This window comes from Dipodomys merriami, unplaced genomic scaffold, assembly GCF_024711535.1.
Source record: "Dipodomys merriami isolate MVZ:Mamm:240054 unplaced genomic scaffold, mDipMer1.0.p SCAF_6, whole genome shotgun sequence".
In the NCBI taxonomy this organism is placed as follows: Eukaryota; Metazoa; Chordata; class Mammalia; order Rodentia; family Heteromyidae; genus Dipodomys; species Dipodomys merriami.
Window position 1 is genome coordinate 39,695,511 of NW_027206179.1, and position 14,806 is coordinate 39,710,316.

Sequence of the window (14,806 nt, forward strand, 5' to 3'; positions counted from 1 at the left end):
CACCACATAAAGCAGAAAAAGCCAGAAATGGTGCTGTGGCTCTAGTGGTAGAGCACTAGCCTTGAGCTGAAGAGCTGAGGGACAGTGCCCAGGCCCGAAGTTCAGGCCCCACAACAGGCACAAAAAAAAAAAAAGAAAGTTGAGATAGGAATGGGCACATGGCCTTGTTTTCAAGAATGCTTCTGTCTCAACTGTAACATTACCTTTAATTTAGGAGGGTGCTTCCTTCAAACTTATTCCAGAAGACATCTACTCAGGACAGAGGGCGTCACCATGTTCCAGAAGGAAAAAGATCAGAATAGCTATAGGGTGACAGGGAAATTGGGTCAGGGGTTTTAGGGGTTGCACAGTGATTTTCTGTTAGTGGATTGGATTTGAAGTGTCATTTGGAGTATATGGAGTTACAAATGAAGACACTGAGGACCTCCCCCCCCCATGTCCTTTCCTGAAGACTTACATCCTAGGATGTGTTATGGAATTTAGGCCATTGATATTGACTGTATTTGAGAATTTTCAGTAAATAGGCTTACCACAGTGGAGGTGGAGGGGGGTGGGCAGAATTGGGGAAAATTATAATATTCTTACATTAAAACTTTCCTGGACTTAAGTTTCTTTCCCTTCTGCCCTTGCATTTAGAAGGTATATGGAAGGTATGTAAGAATCATGATAATTGTTGCAATTGAAAGTCAGGTTCCAAAATTTAGTGTGGTTTTAAACCCAGCTCCTTCTTCATTTCTGTGTGTCCCAGGCAAGTTACTGAACATATTAGGGTCTCAGTTTCATCATTTTAACATAAACGTAATAACAGAGCTTACATACACACACACACATGCCAGTCCTGGAACTTGAACTCAGAGCCTGAGCACTGTCCCCGAACTTCTTTTTCTCAAGGCTACTGCTCTATTATCTGAGCTATAGCTGAGCTTTTTGCTATTTAATTGGAGATGAGATTCTCACAGAATTTCCTCCCTAGGCTGGCTTCAAACCATCATGATCCTCAGATCTCGGCCTTCTGAGTAGCTAGGATTACAGGTGTGAGCCACTGGTAAACAGGCTCATAAAAGGATTTTTGTGACAGTCTTTGAAAGAGTAGATCTGGTTTACTTACTCTATTGCATCATGTTAATACGTTTATCTTCAGTGCCTCATGACTTGTTAGGTTTTATTATGTTTTTGTTCCTGTATTAAGACTTGAACTTAGGCTTGGGCACTGTCTCTTAGCTTTTCCCCTTAAGGCTGATGCTCTAACACTTGTGCCACAGCTCTATTTCCAGCTTTTTGCTAGTTAATTGGAGATAAGAGTCTCATAGACTTTCCTGTAGGGGCTGGCTTTGAACCAGGATTCTCAGATCTCAGCCTCCTGAGTACCTAGTGTTACAGGCATGCACGTAGAATTTGCAAGATAAAAATCATACCCATTTTACAGATGGGGAAACTAAAATACAGAGAAACACATGAAAGATGGCATAGGTAAAAAGTGATTGGGCTGACTCTTCCAAGTTTGAATTTTCTCTCTCCTTGAGTCTTTACATCTCTATTCGACTCTTTTTTACCACTGTGCATGCTGTCTCCCTGTCCATCTTATCACTCAGAATTTCACCATGCCCTTGTTTCATTTGCCTAGCTCTCTGTGGACCTAGCAAAACAGCTTTTCAGAAATTGATATTTTTCCCTAATCATTTTTGAATTTTGGTACTCAATTTTATAAGCAGTTGATGAATGCTTTAAAAATTATATTAACTTTGTAGTATCAATTTGTGTCTCAGGAAATCTCTGACCAGTGAATTTTTTTTTTGGTCCGTGGTGGGGCTTGAACTCTGGGCCTGGGCGCTGTCCCTGAGCTCTTTTTGCTCAAGGCTAGCACTCTACCACTTTGAGCCACAGCTCCATGTCTGGTTTTGGAGTGGTTTTTGGAGATAAAAGTCTCAGGGGCCCATTCTGGCTTCAAACTAATGATCCTCAGCCTCCTGAGTAGGTAGGATTACAGGCATGAGCCACCTGCATTCTAGCTCAACTTGCCTTTTTGTGTGTTTTAGTGATTGGGGTTAGGAAAAGTGTTTCAGTGTTGGAAATGACTCCTTGATGCCTATCTTCAACTTGGTTCATTTCATCTTAGTATGAGTGGGTGCTCCAGCTTCAAAAGGTACATGGAGGCCACCTGTCTTGTTCCTCTTACATTTGGCTCTCAGGGTACTGAACATGCCTTCGTAATGGGTTCTCCGGGAGCAGGAATGCAATGGCATAGGCCTGTGTATGGCATAGGCCAGCAGGCAGCCAGACCCTAGCCCGCTTCTGTCTCAGGATTTTCATGTCTCTGGTGCACTTTGTACCTGCCGACACATGAACATAACCCCGTTCCCTTACTTTTTTTTTTTTTTCCTTTCCCAAAGATCATGTTGAGCAAACTTTATGATGATAAGGGAGACTGAAAAGTTCAAAAGTTCAGAAACAAAAATAGTCTGAAATTATATTAGGACCCCCCCCCCCCCTTTTTTTAAAGCCTTCTCAGAACCCAATGAGGACTTATGCCTGCAGGTCCTCGTCCTGGTCTGAGGTTTCCCCCCACCCCTCTTTCTCAGTAACTTCAGAAAAATTTCTACCTATTCTTGTTTTTGGCTGACTTATGTTCAAAACCAGCTCTAGCCTCTTTGTCTGGATCTCTTAGTGTTTTCCCTTCCTCTTCCCCTCTTCCTCCTCCAGGCCCCAGCAGGGAGGAAGAAGCACACTGATTTATAGTACCACTGAGATGAATTTCACTCTCCTCTCTCCCAAAGAAGGCAGATGTGGATTCTAAATGTTTTTTTTCCATTCCACTTTTACACATGGAGTGGAGGCCCACGCCAATTATGGTAAACTCGGTGTATGGGTGGAGTGGTTTAGGTGAGGTGGAGTTTACTGTAACTTTGAAATTACATCATGTTAGTTTCATGATGTGGGTGTTAACACAATTTTCATTTTCACGTGGCATTTTTCTGAAGCTGTTTTTAAACCAGCCCGTAGCAAATACTTAGATTAAGTTTCACTTCTTCCCTCTGTGTTGGGAGCTCTTCATGTTAAATTGAATTCTTACACACTCAAAGGGGGGTATAGTGCATAATTTTACATCCAGTGCCATGGTAGTTGAATTTCTTATTCATCACACACCATATGCAGTGTTATTAATCTTTACTATAAGGAGGATGACAAGTAAGCAATAAAAGACAGGCCATAGAAAATTACCAACAAACATATGGGAACAAATTCCCTAGCAGATGCTTTAGAAAAAAACTAACAGTCAATGGAATTTGGATTACATGTATGTTGTATAACTGATGGACTGGTGTGTGCCCAGTATGGTCTTGGGTCTTTTTGTGAATGAGTGTGGGCTTCTCTCTCTGTTTCTCTTTCTCTGTCTCTCTCTCTGTTTCTGTCTATCTGCCTCCCCCCCTCTCATTCTAGCTCCGTCTCTTTCTCTGTCCCCTCAATACCTGTCTTTAAGTTCACCATAGTTCCAAAGCCTGTTAAAAATATCTGTGTTTGCCAGGCACTGGTGGCTCATGCCTGTAATCCCACCTACTGAGGAGCTGAGTTCTGAGGATCACAGTTCAAAGCCAGGTGGGGTGGGAAGTTTGGTGAGATTTATCTCCTTTAACCAGCCAAAAGCTGAAGTGGAAGTGTGGATTAAGTGGTAAAGTGCCAGCTGGTGAGAAAAAGAGCCAGTTGAGTGTTTGAAGCCCAGAGTTCAAGCGCTAGACTGGCTAGTATGCACATGCAGGCACATACATATATCTGCTTGTGCCAAGTCCAGTATTCTGTGTTTGTAATGTCTTACCTTTTACAGTGTCTTGTGACTGAGGGAAGCCAGGCCAGGGCTGTATGTTGAATGGTTAATAACTCCGGGGTCTGACTCTTTGAGCTGAATGGAGCTCCACTGCTTGCTTAATTAATATGTGACTCTTGTTACTCCCACTTTTGTTTCCTCATCTGCAATAACGAGGTCCACCCTAGGTCATAGTGTTGAGAGCATGACATTTACATGGAAAAGATGTAGGACAAGAAGGTACCTGGTACCTTATAATGTGTATGGTTGTTGTTAATAGTCATAGTATTAGAAAGAAAGGTTAAAAACAGCTGGTCTTTCTATAGTAAATGGAAAATGGGGAGATATATCTGTTGTGAGGAAATGTATTGAGTATAGAAAATGTTTAAAATATACCCTGGCTTTCATTATAAATGGCAAGTGAATTTACTTTTTGTAAATACTGTATTCAGTAGCATATATACAACCATATTAAGTATAAATTGAGCATAATTTATCCTTAGTTATTTTAGTTATTTCAGTCTATCATAGTAAATATCTGAAGATGATTATTATCAACATATAACTAATGGGAGCTAATATCCAGATGGTAGTGTTTTCTCCCGTGACACTGCAGCGTCCTCTTGGGTATGTGTAAGTGAATAGGCACCCATATTCTCAACGAATTCTCCTTGGGTGGTAGTACCTGTAGAAACAAGAGATGGCCAGGGAAGTCTCTCTTCAGAAGGAAAACAAGACTACTGATTGGCAGAGATGATGAGGAAAGGCTTTTATCAGGGGGTGGGGTATATTGGAAATTTATGAGGCAGAAAGTAGCAAATTCTTGGCAGGAGAGAGAGCGCCAGTTAGTTGTCCTTGAACTTTCTGTCCCAGCAAAGGAAGAGGAGGGGCAGACACTGGGAGGGGACAACCTTGTCTGGAGGCAGTGACATTTAATTCTTTGCTCATGGTTGCAGTGTGCAAGTGTTTCTGCTCTGTGTGTTAACTTTAAAACCGTAGGAGACTGCAATGGAAATATGCTTGAGGGGGAAAAACTCTCCAGTGGGATTGAGTCACACATCCTGGGTGATGTGTTGTTGGCCAGGGTAGATAAATTGCTTCCCTGGCTCCTCGTTTGATTCTCAGCTTTGATTAGTGGACTTGTTGTTTTTCCCTTTCTGTGTAGTGCCTTTATATTTATTTTCAGTATGAATTGTCTTCCTAAGAATAAGACAAATCACAAGCCAGGAGGAAAGTAAAAAAGAGAGAAAAGACCTCTAACAGTTGATTCAAAACTATACTTTTCAAAATTATCTAATGGACAAATGAGATTTCTCATCTAGGGCTGTTATTCTACAGAAACTTGTATGAAATGCCACAATTTAAAATTTAGATTGGTTTTGATTGGAGAGAAAACAATGTATGTCTGTAATGTGAGTGTGTGTGTGGACGTGTATGTGCACATGTACATATACACATACACACACACACACACATTATACACACACCAGTGGATAAAAGGACTTGGATTTCTTCTCTTCTGATTTGAAATCTGTTTTCTTTGATCCCATTTACTTCTTTCTACTCAATCCCAAGTCTGATGTTCTTGGTCTGTCACCTTTCCTTTTGTAGTTGGGGTCCTTATATCCTTGAGGTCCCTCTCATTCATTCATTCATTTTAGTTTCTGTATATTCTTCACTCACATCTCCTGTTTTCAAGTCCTGCTTCTCACCAATCATCCAGCCACAAGTCCCTGGATGTGCAGTGTCTTACAGTATTGGTGCTGGTATTTGTGGTACTCGGCTGTCCCTGAGCTTTTTCATTCAATGCTGGTACTCTACCACTTGAGCATAGTGCCACTTATGGCTTTTTGCTCATTAATTGGAGATGAGTCTCACAGAATTTCCTTCCAGGCTAGCTTTGAACCAAGATCTCAAATATTAGCTTCCTGAGTTACTTAGATTATAGGTTTTAGCCACTGGCACTTGGCTTATATGTTTTTAAAATGATTTGGTGCTGTAAGATACATACATACATACATACATACATATATATTTTTTTCCTTAGAGTTTTCATGTAATTGTGTTTTATGTCTGTGTACCTTTTCACATCTATTTCCCCATCATATTTGCCTTTTTTCATTACATAGTATATACTCAGGGACCTGAAGCTCCCATTAACACAACTTGAGATATTAACATATTATAAGGTATATGTGTTACAGATATTTTTTCCTCATTCTGTAGGTTTCCCCTTCACTGTTGATGGTTTCTTGACTCTGGAAGACTTTGAGTTTGATGTAATCTCTTATGTCTATATTTGCTTTTGGGATCCTAGCCAAAAAAACCGAAATGTTTGCCCAGACCAGCTACGTGGAGCTTCTCTGTTTTCAATGTTCTTATCACTGTTTTGAACCCAGTGCTTTAAGATATAGGACATGTTCTGTTAGCTCCATCTTCTTGGAGTCATGAGCTCAGCTCTATAATGTCCAGCTTTCATCCTGGGATTTCTGTCTCTGTCTGTCTGTCTGTCTGTCTGTCTGAGTTTTTGGTGCTCAAAGCAAACGCTCTCTTCCAGCTCTGTGTGTGTGTGTGTGTGTGTGTGTGTGTGTGTGTGTGTGTGTGTGTGTGTGTGTGTGTGTGTGTGTGTGTGTGTGTGTGTGTTTGTAGTTAAAGATAAGTCTCATGATCTTGCTCAGGATGGCTTTGAACCTTGATCCTCAGACCTCAGCTTCCTGAGTAGCTAGGATTACAGGCCTGAGCCACTGGTGTCAGGCTCTGTCCTGTCTCTTAATCTCACGGTGTAATCCTTCTTCTTTACTTCTGTCTTTCCTAGGCGTGTCCTTCTTCCTGAGGGGAAGGTTGTATGACAGATGAATGTTTTGGAATCTCACATGTATAAAAATATCCTTACACTTGGCTGATAATGTAACAGGGTCTGTAATTCACGGCTGGAAATAATTCCCCTTTGGGATTTTGTAGCCTTCCTCCTCTCTATTTCCATTGGAATGCTACTATGATTACTAATGCTTTTGTTAATTCTCCCCTCCCCTCTTCATTTGTTTCTTTCTCAAAAACCTTAGAGGAAATGCCATTTTGTTCTAAGTCCTCTGAATTTCTCAGTGAAATGCCTTCCTGTTGTTTACATCAAGTTTTCCAGGAGCCAGCTTTAGCTTTCCTGTTTTCTGTTTTTTCCCTTTCTCCCTCCCTCTCTCCCTGGGTCCCTCCCTCCCTTCCTCTTTTCTTCCTTCCCTCCCTCCCTACTTTCCTCCCTTTCTTCCTTCTCCCTCTCTTCCTTCCTTCCTTACTCTTTTTGTCAGTTGTAGGGTAAGAATCTGTTTACTGTCCTTGAACTCTTTTTGCTCAAAGGAATCTCTCTACCACTTGGAGCCACAGCTCCACTATCGAGTTTTTGAGTGGTTAATTGGAGATAAGAATCTCAAAAGGACTTTTCTGCCGGGCCTGGCTTTGAACCCAGGTTCTGAGCTCTCAGCCTCCTGAGTAGCTAAGATTATAGGAGTGAGTCACCAGTGTCCAGCCCTGGTGGGCACCTTTAACTTTCATATTCAGATGTTGCATATTATGAGAAATACTCTATTTTCCAGTGTTATTATTGAATTTTATTCAAGTATTCAGTTTAAATTTTATTTACAATTTCATTATTTTGCTCCTAAGTTTTGCCTTTTGCTGTACTTTCTGAAAGAACATGTTATCATTGCCTTCTGTCCTTTACTTTTTGTTTCACTTAGTTTTTCATTGTTTTTAATTTTGGGGACACCTTTGTTCTGAGAATAATCCTTTCCCTAATGAATTTTTCTTTTTATTTGATGATTTCATTAAAAATGTCTGTAATCTTTGGTTGGAACACCAGGCAGCTTCCTGGAAATTCAGTCTTTATCTCTGGGCCTCTCAACAGTCCCCTGACTGCAGCTGCTTATTGAAGGAATAAGTATTTAGGTTTGGGTCTATGGTTAATTAGGTCCTTCATAGGAAATCTTCCAGACTCCTACCCCTAGCTATAGACTAGGTTACCAGGAGTTTAAAGCTAAAATGAGAAGGACTGAGAAGTCTCCACCATTGCTCTTCCTTCCAACTTGCTCTTTGTCTAATTTCTCTCCAGTGTGGTGACTGTGGTCCCTTTGGGGATTCTGAGTTTTATTCTGTCCAAGAACTTAGCTGCTGGTCTGTTGGGGTGAGAGCAGTCATCTAGCAGTGTTCATTGGTGGGGTATTGGTACATCTGCCATTCTTAAATGGAATGCCAGCCAGTCTCCTTTTTTAAGCTAAATGTTGACGTCCATTTCTAGAGTCCTCTGGAACTGACTATTTCCTAGATTCTGCAAGATTTTGTTGAAACAGGCAGGCTATTTCTCAGATCTGCTCCCACAGTCAGCTTAATTTCATTCAGCTTTCTAGGGTCTGCTAAATCAGTTTGTCCGTGGTGTGTGTGTGTGTGTGTGTGTGTGTGTGTGTGTGTGTGTGTGTGTGTGTGTGTGTGTGTGTGTGTGTGTGTGTGTGTGTGTGTGTGTGTGTGTGTGTGCTAAATCAGTTTGTCCGTGGTGTGTGTGTGTGTGTGTGTGTGTGTGTGTGTGTGTTGGTTTTTCTTTTTCATTTCCAAATCAGTTTGTCTGTGGTGTGTGTGTGTGTGTGTGTGTGTGTGTGTTGGTTTTTCTTTTTCATTTCCAAATCAGTTTGTCCGTGGTGTGTGTGTGTGTGTGTGTGTGTGTGTGTGTGTGTGTGTGTGTGTGTGTGTGTTGGTTTTTCTTTTTCATTTCCAAAAACACTTTTTACTGTCTTATCTCACATTCTATGCCTAAGAAAAGTCTACCACTTCTCATTTTATTTGAATTGGGAGAAGGTGAAAGTCAATGTTTACACTTGGTCCTGCACTCTAAAGTCATATTCCTGTTGGTCATTTGAGTTTGTCTTTCTGTCAATTATTTATCTGTGTTTTACCAGGTCTTTCTGTTGGAGTTCTTCATCCCCACCCCTCATTTTGATATTTAGAATTTACTTTTGTATTCTAGATTTTGGTTCCTTCTTAAAGTCCTGTCCTCATGTTTGTCTGCTCTCAAAGTTTTAACGATCTAAATGTTAAATGAGATGTTAATAGGTGCTGGCTTTTAACTATGTGTTTTTACTATAGCTTATTCCCCAAACATAAGTTCTAAAATGATTGAATGCCTTATAGTTAGTTCTCACTTGGAGGGGAGAAGGGGAAGGAAGTTATTGGAAGAATACCTGTTCTGTGTAGCCTTATGGTTTGTTGTCTTGGTTTTAATCTGGAGATCCCCCTCTGTGACTCATTGATAGGCCTTCACTATCTGGTTTTCCCTTTCTTCATAGTCATAGGATTTCTATGGATGCCCCCTAATAAAGCTAATATTTCCTTTTCTGTGGCTGGGTAAGTTCTAGACAGTAGTATATTGAGTATTGGCTACTTCTAAGAACATACTTCACAAAATCACTTGGAGCATTGTCATTGTTCCTATTTGTCATCTTCCCTTTAATCTGTAGTAAGGCATGTGGATGCCATGGTTGGAGGTCAAGCCACCATATTAGACCATTAAGAGTGGTGTCTACCTCTAGGAATAGTGGAGTCATGAGCTCAAATACATGGAGTTTTTTAAAGACAAAGGAGCAGTAGTTTCCATGCCTGCCCTTGACCACTTCACTTGGCACTCCGCCTTAGAAACTCATGCCTAAGCCATAGTTCTTTTACATTTGCAGATATAGATAATTGTAGTCAAACTGGTAACTTCAGATTTAATGAATCCAAAATGGGCCAATGGTTTATTGTTTCATTAAACTGGGGACATGCAGGAGGCAAAGCTGTTTGAAGTACAAGCTACATGCAGCAGTATAACGAATATCCTTAAAAGTCTATTTCTCTCTTCAATTTATAGCTTCGGTGTCTCCTATTGTTTTCATTTTCAGGCTATGAAATGTGGCAGCAGTGTAGCTGCTGGCTGTAATCTCAGAGATACCTGATACTCTCTGAAAGAGCAGGCACTTTTCAGTTCACTTAGTTGACCTGGTCACCCATTTCCTCATCCAGTCATGATTCTTCAGGAGAATCATTAGCCCATGGCTGGTATGGAGAGAAGGAACATGTTACTAAAGGTATTTCTGTGGAATGGAGAAGGATTGTGTTGGCAGAGAAAGTGGGAAGATAGATAAATGTCTAGTCGCAATATATACTGCTGTCATTTTCAACCCCAAATATATGTTTGTTCTTCTTGACAATGTTTCTGTTTCCAGTAGTCTGTCCATAGGAAATAAGGAACATTGGAATGGATAATTTATGAGGCTAAATGACCATAGACAGATAAAATGTAGAATTAATACATACAGTGATACAGAGGAAAGTATAAGAATATTCCTTGCCTTTATGGAAATTGGTAGTAGGATGACCAAGTGTAAAACTGTCTCATTAAAAGATATAATCAAATGATATTTACTGCATAGAGGCCATTTCTGTTAGTGATACTTATGCATTCCTATCAGAGTGGTTATACCATTATCTGTGAGATCTTCTTAACTTCAGTTGGGAGAGGAGTTTGAAGTTTGGTATTGTTATTTCTTCAGCAGCATTCCTTTTTTTTTTGTCAGTCGTAGGGCTTGGACGCTGGGCTTAGGCGCTGTCCTTGCGCTCTTCAGCTCAAGGCGAGCGCTCTACTGCTTGAGCCACAGCACCACGTCTGGTTTTCTAACAGTTTATTGGAGATAAGAGTCTCATGGACTTTCCTGCCTGGGCTGGCTTTGAACCTCGATCCTCATATCTCAGCCTCCTGAGTAGCTAGGATTACAGGCGTGAGCCACCGGCACCCGGCTTCTTCAGCAGTATTCTGCCTGCTAAGGATTGATTTTTTTTCTTTTTCTTTCTTTTTCTTTTTTCTTTTTTGCTATTCTAGGTCTTTTGTTTTTCCTTATGAAGTTTTGGATTGCTTTCTCAAATCCATTGAAGAATGTTGTTGGGATTTTAATGCATTTGTAAATAGCTTTGGACAGTATTGCCATTTTCACCATGTTAAGTCTTCCAATCCAGGAGCATGGAAGGTTTTTCCATTTATTTAAATCTTCAGTTTCTTTCTTCAGATTTTTGGTTAATTCCTAGGTATTTAATTTAATTTTTTTATTATTAATTTCTTCTATTGTAAAAATGTTGTACAGAGGGGTTACAGTTACATGAGTAGGGTAATGAGTACATTTCATAGCGAGCATTGTTACCTCCTCCTTTATTTTCCCCCTACCATCACTTCCCCCCCTCACCTCCCCAACTCCTCCCACCTCCCCCCACCTCCACCCCGACATTGTAAACTTTGTTTTCAATATAGTGTCCTGTTAATTAATTTTTTTATCATTTAACAGGTACAGAATGGTGCACCCCAGATGTGAGTGCTTGTGACAGAAGGAGGTGGTTATGAGTCTAGAATAAGAAATCTTAGCCAAGCGCTAATGGCTCATGCCTGTAATCCTAGCTACCCAGGAGGCTGAGATCTGAGGATCTTGGTTCAAAGCCAGCTTGGGCAGGAAAGACCGTGAAACTCTTATCTCCAATAAACCACTAGAAAACCAGAAGTGGTGCTTGTGGCTCAAGCAGTAGAGCTCTCACCTTGAGCTGAAGAGCGCAGGGACAGTGCCCAGGCCCAGAGTTCAAGCCCCACGACCAACGAAGAAAAAAATAAAAAAAGAAGCCTTATGTCTGGGTAGTTCCCCTCTGAGTCCTCTGTCGTGTAGAAGGATTAGGAATGTTTTCTGCCTCAATGATAGTTTTTCAAAGTGGCTTATTTTCCTGGGCACTCTAATGAGTCATTCATCTAGGGACAAGATGTAAGAAAGTTTTTATTAATACACTGACTGGGGAAGTTACATATTAATTTAAATATCATTCTTTTTTTATTTTTGCTTTGCATTTTTGCCAAGGGAGTGTAAATATGAAACATGAATTAAAGAGTATTGCATAATGTTGGTAGATGTAAGAATAGATGTAGAATTCTCTACAAGAGAATTCAGTAAATACATAATGCTCCCAGTGTTTAATGGATTTAATACCCTCCCACTCTTGTTTGAAGCTTTATAGCAGTTGCTCTGATGACCTGTGTAATTTATTCAAACTAAATCAATTGTTCAAGTTTTATAGTTTAAATCTACCGAAAACATAAATATTACCTGTGGTAGCAACACACTCTTTCTTTAAGGAACTCTTTCTAAGGAAAAAAATTTAAACTCAGTCATCATATCTCTTTGCACTAGCTAATTAAACTGTGTGTTTTTTTTTTTTTTTTTGAAATGGAGCTAGGGAGCATTCTATTGCTTATGAGTGCTGTTCTGGTTTACTATGTCTGAGTGAGTTATGAAGAAACAGTGAAACCATTATGACAGCAGAGATGATGTGTATGCACATGCACCCATCTTCTCTGGTGGCTTTCCATTGTACCCTGTGAATAACAGTATATATAGGCAAGTTGCAATCGTTTTAGTGATTGTCTTGCTTTCAGTTACAGGTAGATCAAGCTACAGTAAATTATTTTATCCCGTCCTTCTTTCCCATCTCATAGTCATCTCTAAACATACTCTGTCTACCCCTTTGAATGCATTAATTTTTGATGTTTGAAGTGATTTAATCTGTCAAAGGAAGAGGGTCTTAATTTTATTTTCCTTTTGGCCATTAAAGGAATAATTAGAAAAGCTTCAATAGTGCTAGACTTTCATTTTACCTAATATTTCCAGTTGAGGACTTAATGAAAAATAGTATTTCATGAAGGAAATCTCAGTTTAACCTTAATGAAGAGGTTTTATTCAATCTATTCACTCAGACTTTGCTTCTGGTCTGGTTTCTGGTTTCTGGTTAGATCCAGCCTAGCCTAGATCTGAAACTTGTGATCCATTTTTCTCAGTTTTGGAGGCTGGGATTACAGGCATATACCACCATATCCAGTCCATCCTTTTCTTTTTCTCTCTCCTTTTTTTTCTTTGTTTTTGTCAGGGAGTACAGGGGGGGAGGGGTTGATCTTGGGGCTTGAACTCAGGGACTGGGTGTTGTCCCTGAGCTTCTTTTGCTCAAGGCTAGTGCTCTACCACTTGAGCCACAACTCCATTTCCAGTTTTTTGGTAGTTCATTGGAGTTATGAATCTTACAAACTTTCCTGCTAGAGTTGGCTTTGAGTCACTGTACTCAGATCTCAACCTTCTGAGTACCTAGGATTGCAGTTACGAGTCATGAGTGCCCTGGCTTCTGTTTCCTTTCCCCTCAGACCTCTCTTCTTCTCCTTACCCTCTCTCCAGTCCTTCCTTTTTATTTCTTTCTTTCTCATTTTCTCCCTCTCTCCTTCTTTTTAGTTTCTCTTTCTCTCATTTTCCTCTCCCCTCCCTGTCCCTCTCCCTTCTTTCTTTTCTTTGACTCTCAGTCTTCTTTTCCCCTCATCTCCCCTTCTCTGCCTTCTTCTTGGCTTTTTTTGGGGGGGTGGAGGGTGGGGCGTTGTTGATGGGGCTTGAACTCTCTTCAGCTCAAGGCTAGCACTCTACCACTTGAGCCATAGCACCACTTCCAGTTTTCTGGTGGATTATTGGAGATCATAGTTTCACGAACTTCCTGCTGGGGCTGGCTTTGAACCGTGATCCTTAGGTCTCAGCCTCCTGAGTAGCTAGGATTACAGGCGTGAGCCACCGGTACCCAGCTGCCTTCTTTTTTGTATTTGTATAATCTTGTAAAAGATCCTGAATAGTCTGCTATTTACTGGAATTTCTGATTCCTATTTGCAAGGTTTCTTCCTGCTTTTATGACTCCTGGAGTCTCTAGGCACTGGAAGGGTTTCCTGCCAATTCAGACACACTGTGCCATCTCAATTCTAATTTGTGTCTTAGATAATCTCCCCTCATATTCATTCCGATGCTTTATGCGTTCCTGTTCTCTGAAGCATAGATCTTATCTGTTTGATGGAGTGACACATGGCAAATATTTAACATTACATATTTATGAGGATCTTCTGAATTATTTCATTACCCTTTTTAGCATCCTTATTGGGTCAGACTTAATTGATGTTAAGATTTAGCAATCCATTAATTCTTTCAGTCAGTTCAGGCTGACACTATTACTCAGGTTCTCATAGCCCTAAATCCAGCAATGGTCAACATAGCTGAGTAAAAGCAGGCACTCCTTTGGTTTTGCAGTATTTAGTCCATTCTGACCCCTTGGCATTGTTAGTACAGTAAGAACATGGATTATTTCCTGTCAGGGAGAGGTGCTAGTCTTTTAGCATCCAGTCCTCATGCTGATTGCATTTGAGACCTTACCTATTAAGAATTAATAGGTAACATCTTAAAATTTTTTATTATCTTTAAGTGGCGTACAAAGGAGTTGCCACTTAACAAAGCCATTTATGAATGTAGTGCATCTTGCTCAACATTCTCGCTCATCCCTCCCCTACCCACATATTCCCTCTCTCTTCTTAATTTTGTAGGTTCTACATTGGATTCTTCTTGATACTTAAGTAAGTCATGATTAATTCATACATGTTGCAGAAAATAATAGTAAATTGTAAACATTTATACAGCACACACACACATATACAGGAATACATGTTTTCTATGAAGGAAGTAACATTAATAGTATGTATTTTGCAATGGACAAGATTAAAGCATGGGTGCTTCACATACATTTTGTAGACTTATACAGTATAATATATGATAGAGGCAAGATTGGACCCAAGGCATTCTGATTTGAGCGCTCTTGAAAATTTTATGATTGTGCCTTGAGATTTTTCTTTCCTCTTTTGAGTGAGAGAAAAAGAGAGAAGGAAGGAAGGAAAGGAGGAGGAAGAGAAGGGGGAGAGATGAGGAAGAAGAGTAGGAGGAGGAGAAAAGAAGAGGAGGTGGAGGGGTAAGGGAGAGGGGAAGGGGAAGGAGGAGAGGGAGGGAGAGAGTAGAGGGCACCATGAGAGCAGGGGGTGGGGGGTATGGGGGGGGGAGAGAAAGAATATGAGACTATCTGTGACCAAAGAAATTAATCACCATATCTTTAATTTTG

General features: G+C 40.4%; 1 protein-coding gene across 7 annotated transcripts in view; it reads left to right on the forward strand.

Moving 5' to 3' along the window:
- LOC138814056 (Krueppel-like factor 12) overlaps window positions 1-14,806 on the forward strand; it is a 713,678-nt gene that overhangs the window by 402,770 nt on the left and 296,102 nt on the right. The gene's annotated exons all lie outside the window — the stretch shown is intronic.